Consider the following 19513-nt stretch of genomic DNA (forward strand, 5'->3'; position numbering starts at 1 on the left):
CACACATATATATATATATGATGGATTTTCCCCCCTGAGATTTCTGGGATGTATTCCTTTCTCACACTTTTATCTGGACCCTCTCTTTCCTTTAATTATTTTGCTCAAGTTTTATTCTACCCCCAGCAGTTTCTCATGTGGAGAAGTCCTGTAGGGTCCTGTAGGGTCAATTTCAAGAGTTCAGAGGGATTAAACTGCTTCATCCCCTTAAGGCCTTATTGCTAGCCTCTATATTTGCCCACTGTTGGAGTTTCTGCTTCTATTCTCAAACTGGCTTGATGCACTTTTAGTGAGAATATTTTGGGGGTTTTTAGGTCTATCAGTTGCACTGTTGCTTTTTTCTCATTTCTTCCACATAGATGGTGATAACATGTAGAGCTTGTTACCATTGGTGGTTCCCCCCAACCCACATTTGTGTTTTGAGGTTTGTGGGAAGACTTTTCATCTAGTATTATTGTAAATATTTGTTGTGTCTATTTTGTCTGTTTTTATGTGGAGATTCAGCTAGACCCAAAATTATGCTGTCACTGCTGCCACAATCTTTTCAAGTCTTTGAGAGTAGTATTAATATGCAATCTTTCTAAGGATGTGATACTGGTTTTTTTTTTAAAGATTTATTTTATTTATTTATTCCCCCCCTCGTTGTTTGTGCTCACTGTCTGCTCTCTGTGTCCATTTGCTGTGTGCTGTGTCTGCTCGTCTTCTCTTTAGGAGGCACCAGGAACTGAACCTAGGACCTCCCATGTGGTAGGTGGGAGCTCCATCACTTGAGTCAAATCCACTTCCCATGATATTGTTTTTCGTTCATTATTTGGTTCAATTCACTTTTCCCTACTCACTCCATGATGCCTTCACTATGATAAGGGAATGAATGTGGAGATTATACCAGGTGCCAAATTATTATTCCAACTTTGTGTTCATGAATGGGAAAATAATCACAGAATGGGTTTATGAACTCACTTGGCCCACTGCAGGATGCCTTCTGGCCAAAGCTCCATGTATCACTTGATTTTTCTAAGTCCTTACTCTGATTAGTGAGTCTCAGTCACCTTTTGGGTCCTTAAGAATCAGTACTAGCTAAGTACCAGTGTTTCCCCAAAGTCTGCATATTTCACTTTTCTCAGTACAGTTACCCTGGTAAATGGCTTCAGTGAAAGGACTAAGAGGAACCTTATAATTCATGCTGGGACAGTGTCACAGGGTCCTTCATCATGAGTGCCTGGATTCTTTATCCAAGGGACTTAAACTGTGAACTCAATTCGTTTTTCGGAAGTGGGTGAGGGAATATGGCTTTCCACTGAGGCAACTCAAATCTGTTTCACACTTCCCAGATTTAGATTTTTTGACTGCCTATCTATTTAATCCTAGAAATCCCATGATATAAAACCTTAGCCAAAAAAAAGTTCTCGAGAGTCAAGCCGTTCTGATTGCCACTGTATTCCTGCTGCTTGCATGGTAACCAGTTAAGTGCTGCCACTTGACCTCTGTCACTCCAAAACCCCATGGGACTACTAAACCCAGGAAAACCATTTCAAAGGTAACATCTTTCACTTTATCCTGGATCTACTAGGACAGCCACAAGTGTTTCAAAGAATATTGGTGCTTCAACTGCAGAAGTATTCCTCTGTGATACAGTAGAAGGGAGCATCTGTTGGACCTTCTTATGTATATAGTTAGATGGTGAGTGAGCAAGTCATCATAATAGTTCCATTTCAACATTCTTATCTCCCTAAGTCTTTGGATTTTTTCCTCTATATTATATGAAGGAATTGTTGACATTTCAACCTCACTTGGAGTAGGCCTCTGTTGAAGCCAGATTTCAATTGATAACTGAGTAACCAATTACATTCCCTTGAACTAGATCACTGAATTCAACATCTCTGGTAATGCATCCAGTTTGATAAGTTCTTCTCTTCCATGTAGCTCTTCCCCCACCTTAATTATATTGCCACACACATTCCCCAGGCATCTAAAAATATAAATAAGCAGGAAATTGCAAAGATATAAATATGTAAATTCTCTGTATTTGCTTTCCTGAGACTTGATGTAACTTTATCATTATCAAGAGATAATGTGGGAAACGGACTTTGGCCCAGTGGTTAGGGCGTCCGTCTACCATATGGGAGGTCCGCGGTTCAAACCCCGGGCCTCCTTGACCCGTGTGGAGCTGGCCATGCGCAGTGCTGATGCGCGCAAGGAGTGCCTTGCCACGCAAGGTGTCCCCCGCGTGGGGGAGCCCCACACGCAAGGAGTGCGCCCGTGAGGAAAGCCGCCCAGCGTGAAAAGAAAGTGCAGCCTGCCCAGGAATGGCGCCGCCCACACTTCCCGTGCCGCTGACGACAACAGAAGCGGACAAAGAAACAAGACGCAGCAAACAGACACCAAGAACAGACAACCAGGGGAGGGGGGGAAATTAAATAAATAAATAAATCTTTAAAAAAAAAAAAAAAAAAAAAAGAGATAATGAAAATTATAACGGTGGTACATGAGGATAATTGACATCCAAATGAAAGTAAATACCTCAGATGAGGTCTCTGCAGGATCTTCACACAAGACAGAGACTCTTCATCAGACAGAGGAGGAATGGGTGTGTCTGCTCTTAGGAGAGGTTCAGTGTATTTGGGACCTCCAGGGACTCATAATCTTCTGAACTTACTCAAATGTTCTCATCTCAGTTATTAACATTTCTCTCTTTCCAAAAGTTTATCTTGAATGTAAGAGACCTTGTGAGGCATTGAATGCAACTGAATTTGTAATTTAACAATTATCATGGTCACCCACCATATCTGACTTTTGGACATGGCATCCCATTGGCTTTAAGAGATTAGAGATTGTTTGATGGCATTTTTTTTTTTTGGAGGTAACAGAGGATTGAACCCAGGACCTCGTACATGCAAAGCAGGTGCTCAATCATTTCAGCTACATCTGCTCCCCTTGATGGCTTTTAAGTAACCCTCCAATCCTCTAATTTTGCTGAGAACTTAGAATTTAAAGAAATTTTAAAGCCTGATATTATAGTTCCTTTCTTTAAGCTCTCCAGGGCCTCAGAAGTGTCCAGGCCACCCCATAGTCCTTTTTTGCTTTATTCCCACCATAAAGATCCATTAAAATTTCCTTAAATATGCACTTAATTCCAGTCTACCAAAAATGTGATAATTTAAGAACTCCATTTGTAACTATGCATGTTTCCCATTTTTCAGTGGGAATTGAATCATTCCTGCCTTCAAATTCAACCAACTCAGATAACCACTCCCAAATCTCCATTGTTGAAAGTCTGTGTTCTACAATCACTTCCAGTTTAGCAAACTCTATCAGTCAAGGCTCAAGAGAGGAGATATTCTTAAAGGATTATATATAATAATTTAGGTACTTAAAAATGGTTGGAATTGATAGAGTGGTATAACCCAGGAAGCCATCCCTGGAAATATTAAGTTCAGTGTGCATTATCATAGATGTTCTTTGGGACCAGAAAGCTACTTCCTCTGTCACCATTGAAATGTTTTCTTCATACCCATAAAGGTATACTCCTAAAGACACTCATTAGACACTGAGTCTGGTCATCATTGCCCCACAGCTGCCTTTCACGCTTATGTCTCCAAGAGCTTGATTGTTAGCAGAACAGCAACAGGACGATAGCCTCTGTTCCATAATGGTAGAACTTTATTTGCATATAGAACCGGAGCTTCAAGAGTCTGGGAAACTAAGTTTTTAACTTTCAAGGCTCTCCAAAGAGGTGAGAATGGATGCTACAAAGCACATCTGGTATACATTAAAAAAAAACCTAAATGCATTGTTTTGTTTTGTTTTTGGCTTACATTCACTAATTTCTGTTGCCTGATGCAAAATGAGAGATAAACTGTAGTGAGGTGAAGAGAGAGTTGGAAATGAGGTATATCAACAGTAAATATAAAATATTCTTTTAAAGAAATTTGAATAAGAAGAGGAGAGAGATGAGATGGTAATTGGAGAATGCAGAGGACAGGGACAGATTTTTTTTCATGGAAAATTGTCCACAGCAGATTTTTTAGAAAATCAAAAGCTAATTCAGGAGCATAGCCAATTATAAATGATTTTTAGAAAAATCATATAAAACAATGGAATATGTAAACGTGTCAAGAGTAATTGTCAGGGTGCAAAAGTCCTTGGTGGCCAGATTATCCTGGTAGCGTCACTAAGAAGTCAATGTCCACAGAAGAATCTCCAAGGGTGCAAGCAGCATGGGCAGGTGGAGGATTTGAATTTCATACCCTAATTCATAGTTTTCACAATTCCATGTGCAACTTCAGAAATATTTATCATTAACAGATTCTATTTTGATGTAAGAGATTTAAGCATTTTTATGGACTGAAGGCCAAGGAAGAGTAGAAAGGTTGAGGATTTAGGATTGGCCACTACAGGTAATTGATGGAACAAGGTCTGGAAAAGTTGGAAGGGGAGGATCAAGGTTACAGGTATTAGATTTGGCCCTAAACAGACAAACAAGAGGAACAGTTTAGTTTTGTTTTTTTTCCGAAAGGGAAGGCAGGCCTCTAACTTGCAAGGATTTCACACATGCAAGGACCTGCCAGATACAAATCAGGGATGAATGATCATGAATGAATACATGCCTCCTTCAGTCATACAAGAGTAGTTTGCATAAAGAAGATGACTAGACGTGCATGTGGTTTCAAATATTTTTCAAATGTGGAACTTAAGTTGGAAGAACTCATCTTTTAAATACTTTGGACTGGTTGTGTCAGATGTTTTCTTAGAACAGAAGTAATCCATTACGTACTGTGTAAAATATGAACTATGTTACATAGCCTCTCCAAGAGCAGTGTTCTACACTTCTGTAAATGTGAAACTGACCAACACTGGGTCAATGGACCAGTCAGGAATCAACACTGCTCTACTCAAGACTAGTTTTTTACCAAGAGTCCTCCATTTCTGCCAGTCATCATATCTTCATAACAATTTTAGCCATGGTTGGTGTGGCCCTTTGCAAGTCCCTGAAAATAAATTATTTTGGTTGGGAAAAATAATACAATAATAAGATTATACCCTTGTTGAAAAAGTCTATTCTTTGGAATAAATTTGTTAAGGACAGAAATTTTGAACTAGGTTATGCAAAAAGACCCAAAGTGAATGATTAGGGCAGAATGCAACCTGCCTTCACATCTGTGTTTCACTAGGGCTGCTAGGGTTAAAGCTTCTAGGCAGGAGGCTTTTGTGTGTCAGGAAATGTAGAGGCAGACTAAGTCAGTTCTCTCACTATCGTTGATGTGACTGGTTCATCCAGGAAGGGAGGAGCGGAGGGTGAAGGTTGAGCAGATTTAGTGAAGCATTAGTAATTTGGAGGGAGTGTTCCAAGGAAAAGTTAGAGGGTTCTCTGAGTTTCCCTCTCCCTATTCTGTGATCAGTCTTGGTGTTAAAGGGTTGTCCTAAACTGTCCCACACGGTCTCCATTCTTACTCCCTCTAACACATATGCACGTATGTCATCCTAAAGAAACCTTCAATCTAAGTAAAAGGGGTTTGTGCAAATGCAATGCAAATATATCCTCAAGAAAGCCTCCTGAAAGTTAATGCTTAAATTGTACAGAATTTCTATCTGGAGTAATGGAAAAGTTTTGTTAATGGATGGTGATAATGGTGGCACAACATTGTGACTGTAATTAACGGCATTGAATTATATATTTGAAAGTGGTTAAAAGGGGAAATTTTAGGTTGTATATATGTTACTAGAATTTTTAAAAATTTAAAGATTTATTTTTATTTATTTAATTCCCCTCCCCTCCCCCGGTTGTCTGTTTTTCTGTGTCTTTTTGCTGCGTCTTGTTTCTTTGTCCGCTTCTGTTGTCGTCAGTGGCTCGGGAAGTGTGGGCGGCGCCATTCCTGGGCAGGCTGCATTCTCCTTCGCGCTGGGCGGCTCTCCTTATGGGTGCACTCCTTGCGCGTGGGGCTCCCCTACGCGGGGGACACCCCTGTGTAGCAGGGCACTCCTTGCGCGCATCAGCACTGCGCATGGGCCAGCTCCACACGTGTCAAGGAGGCCCAGGGCCTGAACCGCGGACCTCCCATGTGGTAGACGGACGCCCTAACCACTGGGTCAAAGTCCGTTTCCCGAATTTTTAAAAATTTAAAGAAAACCATGGGAGCAGTGCATGTATAGCTCAGTGGTTGAACGTTTGCTTTTCATGTATAAGGACCCTTGTTCAATCCCCCGTATCTCCTAAAAAAATAAGAAAAAAAGATAGAAAGAAAACCATAGGACTTCACAACATCTTCAGTGAACTCTAATATAAACTATGGACTACAGTTAATAGTATAATTATAATAATATTCTTTCATCAATTGTAAACAAATATACCACACTAAAGCAAGGTGTTAACACTAGGGGTGATAGATGGGAACTCTGTAATTTCTGCATGATTTTTCTATAAAACTATGACTTCTCTAATAAAAAAAATTACATTAAAGAAAAAACAGCTCCCTGAGCAATGCTTTTCAACTAGACTGCTGCCCCAAGCCCCTCCTATATGGAAAGTTTAGAACCACAAAAGTCTTTCAAAATATACATGTTCAAATACTTTATTCTGAAAGCAAGGCTGAAAAACTTTCCTATAATGTGTTAAAACATTGGTCTGGATTCCCAGGCCAACTGCTGAGAGACGGTGGCTCTGGTGAGACAGTTGCCAGGGATGGCAGAGCGTGAGGATGGAGCGGCTGTCCTGGCTGCTCTCCTGGACGCTGAACAGAATCTTGTGGCTCTCTGGACTTTTTGAGCAGGGAGGTGCCCAGTGGCCCCTAATCATGGAAGAGAAAGCACTAGAATTTTATTACTGATTCTGTCTGGAACCCAGAGAAGCCCAATACTTTAGAAGAACTGGAAGTGGTAATGGAAAGTTGTGTAGGAGCTCAAGAGATAAATGAAGAAGACAGGGTTATTATCAAGTTCATGCCAACAGTGCATCATAGCTTTCTGGCAATTCTTATTGAGTAAAATTTCAGTGGTGCTTACCATTTAAACCTAAGTTGGAAATCTACATTTCTGAAGGAATCCACTCAACAGAAGAGGACATCAACAAGGATAAATAACAAAGAGCGAGTACCAGCTACAATGGAGAACCTCAATTTATGAGAAATCGTAGAACGGTGCATCCTTGAACCTGAATAATAGTTGTTTTAAAAGCTATTGTACTGTAATTGATATATGTTTTAACTCTATAAAATGTAAAAGGCTCATGTTTAATAACTAGGTGGTTTTACCTCAAAACATTTTTAAAAGGATTATTTCCAAGCAAGATTTAATTACAAGGTAGTACCTGGTTTGTTCAGTGTACAATATTCTCAGGATTTTAACTCTTACATATTCAGGCAGATGAATATTTTCTGTTATTATGTATAAGATGAGTTACTATTTTTCTGATGTCCATTCTGATACAACTACTTTTCATGTCAAATATCTACTGTGCCGTAATGTATTCAGTTTAAGTCATTACTCTGAAAATATAAATAAAACAGATACGATTCTTGTAATGATTCATCTAAGAATGTTTTTATTGAATGTGAATTTCAGTGTGAATGTAGATTCCTAAAAGATATTTCTAAAAAGTTTAATTTTCTTTTTTAGTCTTTTTTTCTTCCCCTCCCCCACCCTGCTCTTTTTGCTGTCTGTGTCCATTCACTATGTTATCTTCTATATCTATTTCTCTTTTTGTCTTCTCTTCTTGTCTTTCTCCTCTAGGGTTCACCAGGATTCGAGCCTGGGGACATCTGATGTGGAGAGAGGTTCCCTGTCAACTGTGCCACCTCAGTTCCTGGTCTCTGCTGTGCATTTCCTTGACTCTCACCTTTGTTTCTCTTTTGCTGCATCATCATCTTGCTCCGTGATTCATTTGTGCAGGCACTGGCTTATTGTGTGGGCATTTGGCTCACTGCCATGGGCACTGGCTTACCAAGTGGGCACTCATGTGGGTACTGGGCTGGCCGTGCAGGCACTCCCGCAGGCATTCGGATCACCGCATGGGCACTTGGCTCATCGTGTAGGCACTCGGCTTGTCACGTGGGCACTGACTCGCTGCACAGGCACACTTTCTCTTCTTTTTCACCAGGAGGCCTCAGGGATTGAACCTGGGTTCTCCCATCTTGTAGCCAGAGGCCTTATCACTTTAGCCACATTCGCTTCCCATTTCTAAAAAGTTTTAATTTTGCTGATTAGCATATAGAATTAGAGATCTGAGAATCAAAAGGGACACTTAAGAGATTATCAGGCATAGGTCCTGCCTTCCATCAAAGAAAGTCCTGAAAAAAGAGGAGCAGATGAGAAACCTATTTGGAGAGGGCCATATAACGTACCCAATTTTGAAGATCAAGACGTCCTCCAAAGAACTTTTGATCAAGCCAATGTAAACAGCCAATGTCTGTTCTTTATTTGTACGTTGTTTGGTTTGTTGTAAGGGACAGTGATCATTTGAAATGTAACAGCGTGTGGAAGGCAGCCTCTGAGATGGCCCTCGGTGATCTTTGCCTCCCACTTTTCATGCCCATGTGTAGTTTCCTTCCGAGTTGAAGCCCAGCTGGTCGGTGTGACCAAAAATGTGTGGCAGAGGTGGCAGTTTGTGATTTCTGAGGATAGATGATTAAAGGTCTTTCTGCTTGTACCTTGATCTCTTGGATTGCTGGCATTCTGCGGGAAGCAGCGCCATGTCATGAGGACACTCAAGCACCCTGTGGAGAATCCTATGTGGAGAAGAACCGAGGCCTTCCACCAAGAACCAGCACCAATTTGCCAGCCATATGAGTGAGTCCCCTTGGCAGTGATCCTTCAGCCTCAGACTCCGGATAACTGTAGCCCTGGTTGACATCTGTAACCTTCTAAGACCCTGAGCAGAACCACCCAACTAAGCCATTCCCAAATTCCTGACCTACACAAGTTGTGAGAAATAATGTTTATTGTTGTTTTACACACACACACACACACACACACAAATTGGCCTGTGGTTCCTTTTCCCTGATACAGCCCCCAGAGGCTTAATGACTTTTCACTGCATCTGTTTCCCAAGATACCCTATTCAACTCTCCCCAAATCTAGGTCCCTTCTCCCTATCTTTTGAGATGAATCCTACCTGTGTTCCTTTTTCTCAGGGCTTTGCAAGGTGACTGGCTAGCTAATTTAATTAACTAATGCACAATAAAGTCCCACTTGCTTCAAGCATCACTCTGTGAAGATAACATTTGCATTTTAAATGAAGCTTCTTAGACTGTCAACCTCAGCAAGTAGCTTATAGATCATCAGGAAAAATGTATTAATTTAACAGAGGAGGTCACTGAGGCTCTGAGGCTTCACAGGACTCACTAGAGGTCTAAGGGATAGTAAGTGGCAGAGCTAAGACTAGTATCATTTGGAGTCTAGTGCCTTGCACCATTGCACAGCCTCTCACAACATCGTTAATAGAAGAATTTGCAAGTGCTGAGGGGAGAAAGAAATATTTTGAATCATGTTGTTTATTTTACATTCTTTTATTCATTTTAATAATCAACATATGTTTCCATGCAAAGTTATCATTCCTTACTTAGAATTCTATTTCTGCCAGTCTTTTTTTTCAGTGGTGCACTTAGGAGAGTACTGCAATAGTTTCTTATTGTCTCTCCTCAACTGTATCCTGAACCCCCCACACAGAGCAGAGGGGACATTCAATATACACTGCTGAAAGAATGAATGAACAAACGAATGATTACCAAGCATAGGGGTAGAAAGTTGGATACCACCTTCACTTTCACAGTCCTGAAGAACGTATTTCTATTGGTGACTCATCTTTCCTAACACTCTTCAAATCATATCAGTTATTTACCTTCCTTCTCTATTTTCTCTTAAGGCTGGTTGCTGGTTTTTAAATAATTTTTTACTTTTGTGTCATGGACTGGCATACACTGACGATATTACTTTTCTAGCTTCCTTTACCCCATAAGACTTCTTTTCTCATATGGTTATTATCTTCCTTTTGCAAGAGCAGAAAATGACATACTTAAGGAATACCAGATTAGGCTTTTCTGATTTGTTTTTTTTCTCAGCTAGGGATAAAAAAAGAGCCATTTGAAGAGCCTTCAAATCAGCAGTAATCTCACATTTTCACAACATAAAGTAGAACACATAGTGAATTTGACACTTTGAAAAATGCCATAAACCTCCCAGTAGACACATGAACATGCTTCCACTTCACGAATCCTTGTTTCACAAGCATTCCATAAATATCTATGTCAGGATTGTTAAGTAATTAATATTAGCCTATTGAGAAAGCGCTTCTTCTCTATGTGGTTGATTTCCAGTGGGAAGACTAATTAAATATTAAAGACTATGTAAGGTGTTTTCAATAATTACAGTTTCTAGCTGTATTTGCCTGATATGTCTACATGCAGAATGAAATAATATGCCTACATGCAGAACAAAATAATAATATGGTATGATTTTTATTCCTACACAGAATACATAGAATTTTTCAATCTGAACCTCCTCCAAACAGCCCAGTCTATAGTTAATCTTTCCCTTCACAATTGCCCTCATAGACTTTTTCCTTTCCATTTATACCATGATTTGAAAGGCTACCATTCTACACATGTATCCCTTCCTTTTTTCTGGGTTAGTTATTTCTGTCAGTTCCTGTTATTTGGATTATTTATGAAATAAGTTCAATTTGTGTCATCAGTAGGATCCATACTCAATTAATTGAGATTTACATCTTGGGTTTTCAGGGAAATTATACCACACAAATGTTAATATAATCTGAGTGTCAACTGGGGCATTCATATCTCTTAGAATTTTCCCAAGATTAACCTGAACCACTTTACACACCCTGTGGGAATGTCTAATGCCCTCCCCAGTATGTCTGAAAATTCCCAGGGACCTTAATTTCTTAGTCATCTATGAATCCAGCCTCCTGTTTCTGATCAATTCTTATTTTCCATTCTACATTTTTGGTAGCTGTTACTTTCTTTTTACTTTTCTTTTCCACACACATGCATATGTATATACTTTTAAAGTCACACAGGACCTATGTGTCCATTGCAGACTGAGGGCTTGGTAAGGCAAATGGGAGATAGAATAATGCAGATAGCTTAAAATAAAATTTAGTATCTATATACCCATTTATAGCTTCCATAATCATGATTCTTCTACTCCTTTTAGCTGAACCTATAGTTTTCCAAGTACCAGTTAAGTATATTTCACAGTGACTTAAATCTTTGAATATTTGGACTATTGAGCCCTGAATCCCAGCAGAGTAGTGGACAGCTTCTACTATCCAGTTCTTCGGGCTTGCCTTGAACAACCAACAAAATAATGACATTGGACAGGTCCCATTCCAAAAAATGGGAAGTGTTTGCAGCCACGGACAGGAATAATAAATTCCATCTGCCGCATGGTACCTGCGTCCCTCTCAGTCTGGGGCTGTCAGAGCAGGCATTGTCCCAGGTCCCTCAGGATTAGGGAATGGACAATCATGGTGGTGGGGGTGTGTATGGCCACAGACCAAAGTAGATTAGTTGTCATTGTGGATGCTATTTTGTATTGGCAGAAGAACTAGTAACATTTATATAAATATAGGGGTTGCCAGGGGTTTAGAAGGGAGGGTGGGAATGAATGGGTGGAACAGGGCATATTTAGAGTGGTGAGATTCTTCTGTATATTACAGCAATGACGAATGCATGACATGCATTTGTCAAGGCCTACGGAACTGCACAAAGTGTAAACTGTAATGTAAACTATAAAATTTGGTTAGTAGCAATGCTTCAGTATTGGTTCATCAATAGTAAAAAATGGGCTAGATGTGAATAATAGGGATAACTATGTTTGTGGTTGTGGGGGAGGGGCTTACATGGGAATTCCCTATACTTTCTGTGTAATTTTTCTGTAAACGTAAATCTAAAACATCTCTAAAAATAGATTTATATATATGTATATATATATGGTTTAGATAGAACTGTTCTTAATATTCTTCATCTAGTTCCATATCTGCTGCCCTCTGCTCTCTCTCCCTCCTCTGCCTCTTCCCTCTTAGTACAAAGTCTCTCAAGTTCCTCCCTGTGAAGAAGATGCAGTTCAAGTGACTGGGCTCCCATCTACCACATGGGAGGTCCAGGGTTTGATCCCCGGGGCCTCCTGGTGAAGGCAAGCTGGCCCCCACGGTGAGGTGGCCCATGCAGAGTGCTGGCCCATGCAGGAGTGCCAGCCTACTCAGAGAGCTGGCGAAGCAAGATGACACAACAAAAAGAGACAGAGGAGAGACAGTAAGAGGCACAGCAGATCAGGGAGCTGAGGTGGCAAAAGGGATTGAACACCTCTCTCCCACTTCAGAAGGCCCCAGGATCTGTTCCTAGTACCTCCTAAGGAGAAGACAAACAGACACAGAAGAACGCATAGTGAATGGACACAGAGAGCAGATGGAGGGGAGGGTGGGGGAAGAAAAAAAGTTTGCTAACCCTTGGACCAGAGGATTTAAAGTGACAGAAATAAAAATACTAAAAAAAAAATATCCTCCCTATGTCAATGCAGATTAGAGCCATCTAGTCCTCTCTACCCCCTATTTTAGATCCCCACAATCCCTACCTTTTATTTGTAAATACAAGAACTCTGTCAAAGTTTCAAAATCATTGCCTTTAAGACTCCCCACAGCTACATTCTCTCAACCTCCTCTTCCTTCTCTGCTGAGCAATAGGCATGTCTGCTTTTGATTCTTTCATTACACTTAATTTTCAAACAGGAGCCATTATATACTTTCAGATTTTCCTAACCACTCAAGAGCACATGAACAAGCCTATTAGAGTTTTCGTTTTTATTTTTATATACACATTTATTTATTTGCTGTAAAATATATCATACTTTTGGTGATTTCAGAATATTGGCCTTTAGAAATAATTGAGGTTAAAATGGAAAATTTAGAGTAGTATATATGTTACTACAATAAAAAGTTAAAAAAGGCAAATAAATAATTGAGAGGAAAAATTTCAGTAGCATCCTTGCTGACCTTGCTAAATATTTATATAAGCTAAGTGGATTCAGGCAGGATTATTTATGATGCAAAGAATCTTGAATTGTTTTTAGTATATAAAATGCTGTGACTTTCATATGTATATGGAAAGGGGATGAGATTTGCTTGTTTAAAAGGGGAGAAATAACATCAAATAGGATATTTCCTTAATAAGTAGAAAAATGTTTTGAAATCAGATAAAATTTGCTCATTAAAAAAAAATCCTTTTACTATCCACAAATGAAGGGGATTAATCTACTAATGGTTTAAAAAGCCTATCTCTTTAGAGTCCTCACTAGCTACACATTTGAGGGCTTACTTAATCGAACCATGCATGAAGGAAAATCACTCCTCAGACTCTTTCAGCCACGGTCGCACTTAAGTCAATGCACATTTTCCAAAGTCTAATGTCAGAATGAGAGATCCTAAACCTTTCTATTCAATGAATTAGACCAGGCCTGATGGTTTTTCTTACAAGAGCTTTATTAATTTAAGGTTCATTTAAATTCTTTAAACTAGGAAAATAAGAACATAAAACAGGGTCTTTCCAAATGTATAGATTAACAGAAATTTCAGGCACTTGTTAACTAGGCAAATACTGCTTAAGGAAAAACCAGTTGAGGCCTGTGGACATCAAGATGCAAGAAGTGGGTGCATTGTTGATGAACAGCAGACCTGAGCAGTTTTGGAGGCAAAAGGAGTTCACCTTACACAGAGATAACTTCTAAACCTTTTAGAACTTATTTGTTTGTCCAAGTAACATATTGTTATGAAGCCAGTCACTGTGATTCAAAAGGGTTAAAAGTTCCAAAGATGTATTAGGTCTTGGCTGCATGTATCAGAATATAACTCAAAGACCTTAAGCGTGAAAGAGAATTTATTGACTTATATAACTGGAAAATATGGGCTGGGTTGCTTTTCATACACTAGATTTAGGGACTAAATGATGTGATTGCTCCATTTTTTAACACATGCTTACCTCTCTAGAGTTAGCTTAACTCCATGAACAAGTCCTCTTCATAGGTGGGAACGATGGCTGTTGATGGCTCAAGGGCTCCATCATTACAATATTCAATTCAGAAGGAAGAGAGGGTTCTCTTTTCTCAGGGTCCAGTTGTCACTATCATGGAGCGACCCTGGCCATCACATGCCTATGTTTAGATCAGTCCTTTTTGTCAAGGGGATATGGTAACATGATCAGGTAGACTTGGGGCAAATGTCCATGCCTGCTGCTTGCAGGTAGACAGACACTGTGATTATTAGTCTCTGTAGAACCATCTGGGATGGTGGAATGGTACTTCCCTACCGGAAAGAATGGTCCTAGACAGACAAATATAATTGAGGCCCACAAAAAAAGACTTAATCCGTCCCTCAAGAAGCTCTCAGTATGGTGAGGGAGATGGACCTATAAATAACTGCAATAATTAGATGAAACTAATAAAGTAGAGGTGAGTACAGAGTACTATGTAAACACAGAGTGAGGGCTCATAGCAGATTTGAGGGGTCAGTGAAGGTTTTAAGAATAGTGATCGGGAAACGGACTTTGGCCCAGTGGTTAGGGCATCCGTCTACCATATGGGAGGTCCGCGGTTCAAACCCCGGGCCTCCTTGACCCGTGTGGAGCTGCCCATGCGCAGTGCTGATGCGCGCAAGGAGTGCCGTGCCACGCAAGGGTGTCCCCCGCGTGGGGGAGCCCCACGCGCAAGGAGTGTGCCCGTGAGGAAAGCCGCCCAGCGTGAAAAGAAAGAGCAGCCTGCCCAGGAATGGCGCCGCCCACACTTCCCGAGCCGCTGACGACAACAGAAGCGGACAAAGAAACAAAGACGCAGCAAATAGACACCAAGAACAGACAACCAGGGGAGGGGGGGGGAATTAAATAAATAAATAAATCTTTAAAAAAAAAAAAAAAAAAAGAATAGTGATCCTCTAGATGGAGGTTTTTTGTGTTTTTTTAAAAGATTTTTAAAAATTTATTTCTTCCCCCTCCCTCCATTGTCTGCTCTCTCTGTCCATTCACTGTGTTTTCTTCTATGTCTGCTTGCATTCTGATTAGGTGGCTCTGGGAACTGATCCTCGGACCTTCCAGAGTGGGAGAGAGGCCATCATTCTCTTGCGCTACTTTGCTCCCTGGTCTGCTGCATCTCTTATTGTCTTTTCTCTGTGTCTCTTTTCCTTGTGTCATCTTATTGCTCCAGCTCTTCATGTGGGTCAGCACTCCTGAGCAGGGCAGCACTCCTGCGTGGGGCAGCACTCCTGCGCAGGCCAGCACTGCACAGGCCAGCACTCCGTGTGGGCCTGCTCACCACACAGGCAAGCTTGCCTTCAGCAGGAAGCCCCGGGTATCAAACCCTGGAGCTCCTATATAGTAGTTGGGGGCCCAATTGCTTGAGCCACATCCACTTCCTACGTTGAGTCTTGACAGACAAATAAATAGGAGTTATTGGGGGAATGGGAAATTACAGAATTCTTGGTTGTAGAAATAACACAAACATAGGCAGGGAGAAGACAGAAAATAAAGGCTGTTTGATGAACACTAAATAGTTTGAAATGGGTGGAATGAAGGATGCCCCTGAGGAATGCCATGAGAAAAGCCTGAAGAAGTAGGCAGGGCTAGATTTTGAGGGGCCTACACAGCTTGTAAAGAGTTTGGACTTTATTCTGAGTGAGATGGTGAGTTTCTAAAGAATTTAAAGTAGGAGAGTTATCTGATAAAGCTTGTGTGTTATGGTAGCATGGGGAGGATAGATTAGAAGAGGCAGGCACTAGAGGGAAAGAGATCTGTGGTGGTACTTCAAGTGAGAAATGATGAAGACCTAAATTTAAGTAGTACAATCTAGGAGATATTCTTGATAGGACTTGATGACTGATTTGATACTATAAAATGAATAGTCTGGTTATTAGTTTTCCAGCTTTTGTATCTCAGTAGATGGTAACTAATTCACCAACATAAAGAAGCAAGAAAAGTTTTTTTTTTTTAATTTCTCTCCCCTCTGCCCCCCTCGTTGTTTGCTCTCTTGTGTCCATTCGCTGTGTGTTCTGTGTCTGCCTGCATTCTCGTCAGGCAGCATGGAGAATCTGTGTCTCTTTTTGTTGTGTCATCTTGCTGTGTTAGCTCTCCATGTGTGAGGCGCGACTCCTGGGCAGGCTGTGTTTTTTGCACGGGGTGGCGCTCCTTGTGCATGGGACACCCCTATGCAGGGGGCATCACTGCAAGGCATGACATTCTTTGTGCACAGTAGCACTGTACGTGGGCCAGCTCACCACACAGTCCAGAAGGCCCTGGGTTCGAACCCTGGGCCTCCTATATGGTAGGCGGACACTCTATCAGTTGAGCCACATCCGCTTCCCCAAGAAAAGTTCTAAGTAGAAGATCATGAGTTTACTTTTAGACAGTAATTTCTGTGATGGAAAAGATACTGCAGAGGACATTCATGTCTGTAGTAGAGGTAGGGACAAGATGATTTCCCCCGCTCTGTAAAGAGTCCATTTCTACTTTTAGCCACATTTACCTTTCTGCTCTCAGAAGCTCTGTGACTTTATTTATGTCCGATTCCGATACAGCTTTGATACAGGTTGTTGCTATCTCTGTGGACCTTGTATAGAAAGGAGGGAATTTCAATGTTATGCATAAATTAGGTAGAGCTGCCCAGTGATACAAAAAGTAGAATGGTCCTTAATCATTTCCTCCATTTGCTCAAGCATCACTTTCTCACATTTGTTAGGTTCAAGCATGTGTCTGCTGAGGGTAGATAAGCTGGACCCTCTCACATGAAAACAACCCAGGAACTAGTCAATGACGTACATTTGGGACTTCCTAAGTATAGGGGTGTGGGTCTGATTATGGGCCTGTAGGATCTAAGAGTGTCTACAAGTTGTTAAACTTCTCTTCTGTTATCACCAAACTTTAAATTCTGTACATTCACTGACTTCATTTCCTTCCTTTTGTTCATTCCATGCAATCTGACTTTTTCCACTATCCCACTAGATTATACATTTCCATGGGTGAAGGGATCATATCTATTTCACTCATGGTTGAATCAGCAGTAGATAACACATGCAATGTGCATTTATTGAATGAATGAGTAAATGATTTGGCTAGAATTAGCATTTCTAAGGCCATTAGTGATATCCTATTTATCAAATTAAGTGGACACCTTCAGATTTTATTATATTTCTCTGCTGGTATTGATGCTTTAACCCATTGCCTTTCATAGCATTGTTCTTTGCTAGTTCTCTTCCTACCTCTTACTATTAAATCTCAGTCTATTTTGTAGGTTCCTCATGGTGTCCTATCTTATCTCCATTTAACTCCCATTCTGGCCCATGTAGAAACCAGATGAATTCTGGATAATGACAGTAGATTATTGAAAAATAAACTTTTTTTGTTATCCCCTCAAGATCCGAAATTGTATCTGATTTAATCTTTTGGCCAGGCTAGCACAGGGAGGCATTTCCAGAGACATGGCCATCCCTACTGTGGGTAGCTTGCATCTTACAGGCCAAAGATCATTGTGGGGTTGCACCAACTCCCAAGTTTATCAATCTAAATTATACATTCAGGGATGGGAAATGAGCACCAAATGAGTTCACAAACCCAGTGGACACAGAATGAACTCAACTTTGGTCAGGGTTTTACCATTATCTGGTCCCATAGTCCCCTGCTCAAACAGAATGGCCATAATGATGGTTCTGATTTCTGAGTATCCATGTCAACTTAGACCCCATGTCCAACTGTCCTTTTCATTTTCTTGGTATATAGTTACCCAAGAAAATGGTCATAGATCTTTTGGGAAAGGGCTAGGGAAATTATTAATACATATTCTTGCTGGGGTGTTACAGGATCCTTCCTCCTGGTGATCCAACCTCCTATTCAGTTGGTGAGTTCTGGATCTGAAAACAGGTTCAAGTCCAGAAATTGGAGAGGAATTGTGAATTTTTATTAGGGTAACCCCCGTCAGCCTCTTGTTCATCCATTCTTTTTTTTTTGAAGACTTATTTATTTTTCTTCCCACCTGTCCCCCACTGTCTGCTCTCTATGTTCATTCACTGGGTGTTCTTCTGTGTCCACTTGCATTCTTGTTAGGCGGCACTGGGAATGTGTGTCTCTTTTTGTTGCATCATCTTGCTGCATCAGCTCTCCGTGTGTGCAGCACCACTCCGGGTGGGCTGTACTTTTTTCACATGAGGCAGCTCTCCTTGCGGGGTGCACTCCTTGTGAGTGGGGCGCTTCTATGTAGGGGACATCCCTGCATGGCATGGCACTCCTTGTGTGTAGCAGCACTGCGTGTGGGCCAGCTCACCACATGGGCCAGGAGACCCTGGGTATCGAACCCTGGATCTCCTATATGGTAGGAGGATACTCTATCAGTTGAGCCACATCTGCTTCTTCATCCATTCTTAATTTCTTCTGAAGTACAAACTGATTACTCCTGCTTATTAGTGTGTATACTGATTTATTTTGTCTTTGGGTACCCTACATTCTATTAGCTACCGCCATACATCTCTGTAGTTCAGGCCCCAGTGACTGCTACTCCAACCCTGCTCGCATTCTAATTGTGTCCACTTGCCTTCTATCAATTAAGCACTACTATTGGGCCTCTTTTGTTTTGAAGTCCCTTCATACCCATTACTATTTAAGCCTATTTCTGTAATGGGTTTTCCTGCTAATAGCCCTGGTTTACAAACAGAGTCACTAATGAAGTTTTTTGGTGATGCCCAAACGACTGGGGAGTCATGAAAGAGTTTTTAGGCAGTGGTAATAAGGTCAGATTTGGATTTTTGAAAGCTCACACTAGCAGGTTTCTGCCATCTCACTAGCACATTCCTTCTGTTCTAGGTAAATAGTATATGTTCTTGGCCTTCTTATTCAGCAGGCATATATGAACCTTTTGATCACCTTCTCAACCATCTCACCCAGTAAATATGAGATTTTGATTTTAATTAATATGGCTCATTGTTGTTTCTGTACTTCTAGGAGCTATCCTAGAAGCAAGTTCATGTCATGTCCTAGGATCCTTGCCCATGTGCTAAATCCTATTTGGGGAAAGTGCTCCCAATTCAATAAACTCACCTCCATACAACGAATGTTCCAGCTCTCTTGATGAAGCATCCTTAGAATCCAGCCTCACTTGGACTTCCTGGCTTCCGTGGGTACATACCTTTGGGGGGAAATCCTTTTGTTCTAGTATGTCCTCAGCTGGATTATGTAAAGACCTAACCCTAGTTATAGGCTTATTGTCAAATACGGGAGTGGGCAAAGATCCTGAGGGTGGCACATGCTGTCCTGTGGGACAGAGGCTAATGGATTGTCTTCAAGCAAAAGAGAATTCTAGCTTTTAATGGTAGGAGTGCCACTTCTGCAGGCTGAGAGAGTTCAGAGAAATAAAGGAATTCAAAATTTTAAGGGACATCTATCCAGATGTACTAATCCCAAGCATCGGGTCCCATTTTTCCCCCCAAAAGTGTTTGACCTTGCCTAACAATCATGCTTTGGCTTGTCATTTAACCTTT

At 40.9% G+C, this 19513-nt stretch overlaps 1 pseudogene; it reads left to right on the forward strand.

Moving 5' to 3' along the window:
* The first annotated feature begins 6695 nt into the window (after positions 1–6695).
* On the forward strand, positions 6696–7155 carry LOC101419930 (cytosolic iron-sulfur assembly component 2A pseudogene; annotated as a pseudogene).
* The last annotated feature ends 12358 nt before the right edge of the window (positions 7156–19513 follow it).

This window comes from Dasypus novemcinctus, chromosome 9 (genome assembly GCF_030445035.2).
Source record: "Dasypus novemcinctus isolate mDasNov1 chromosome 9, mDasNov1.1.hap2, whole genome shotgun sequence".
Taxonomy (NCBI): domain Eukaryota; kingdom Metazoa; phylum Chordata; class Mammalia; order Cingulata; family Dasypodidae; genus Dasypus; species Dasypus novemcinctus.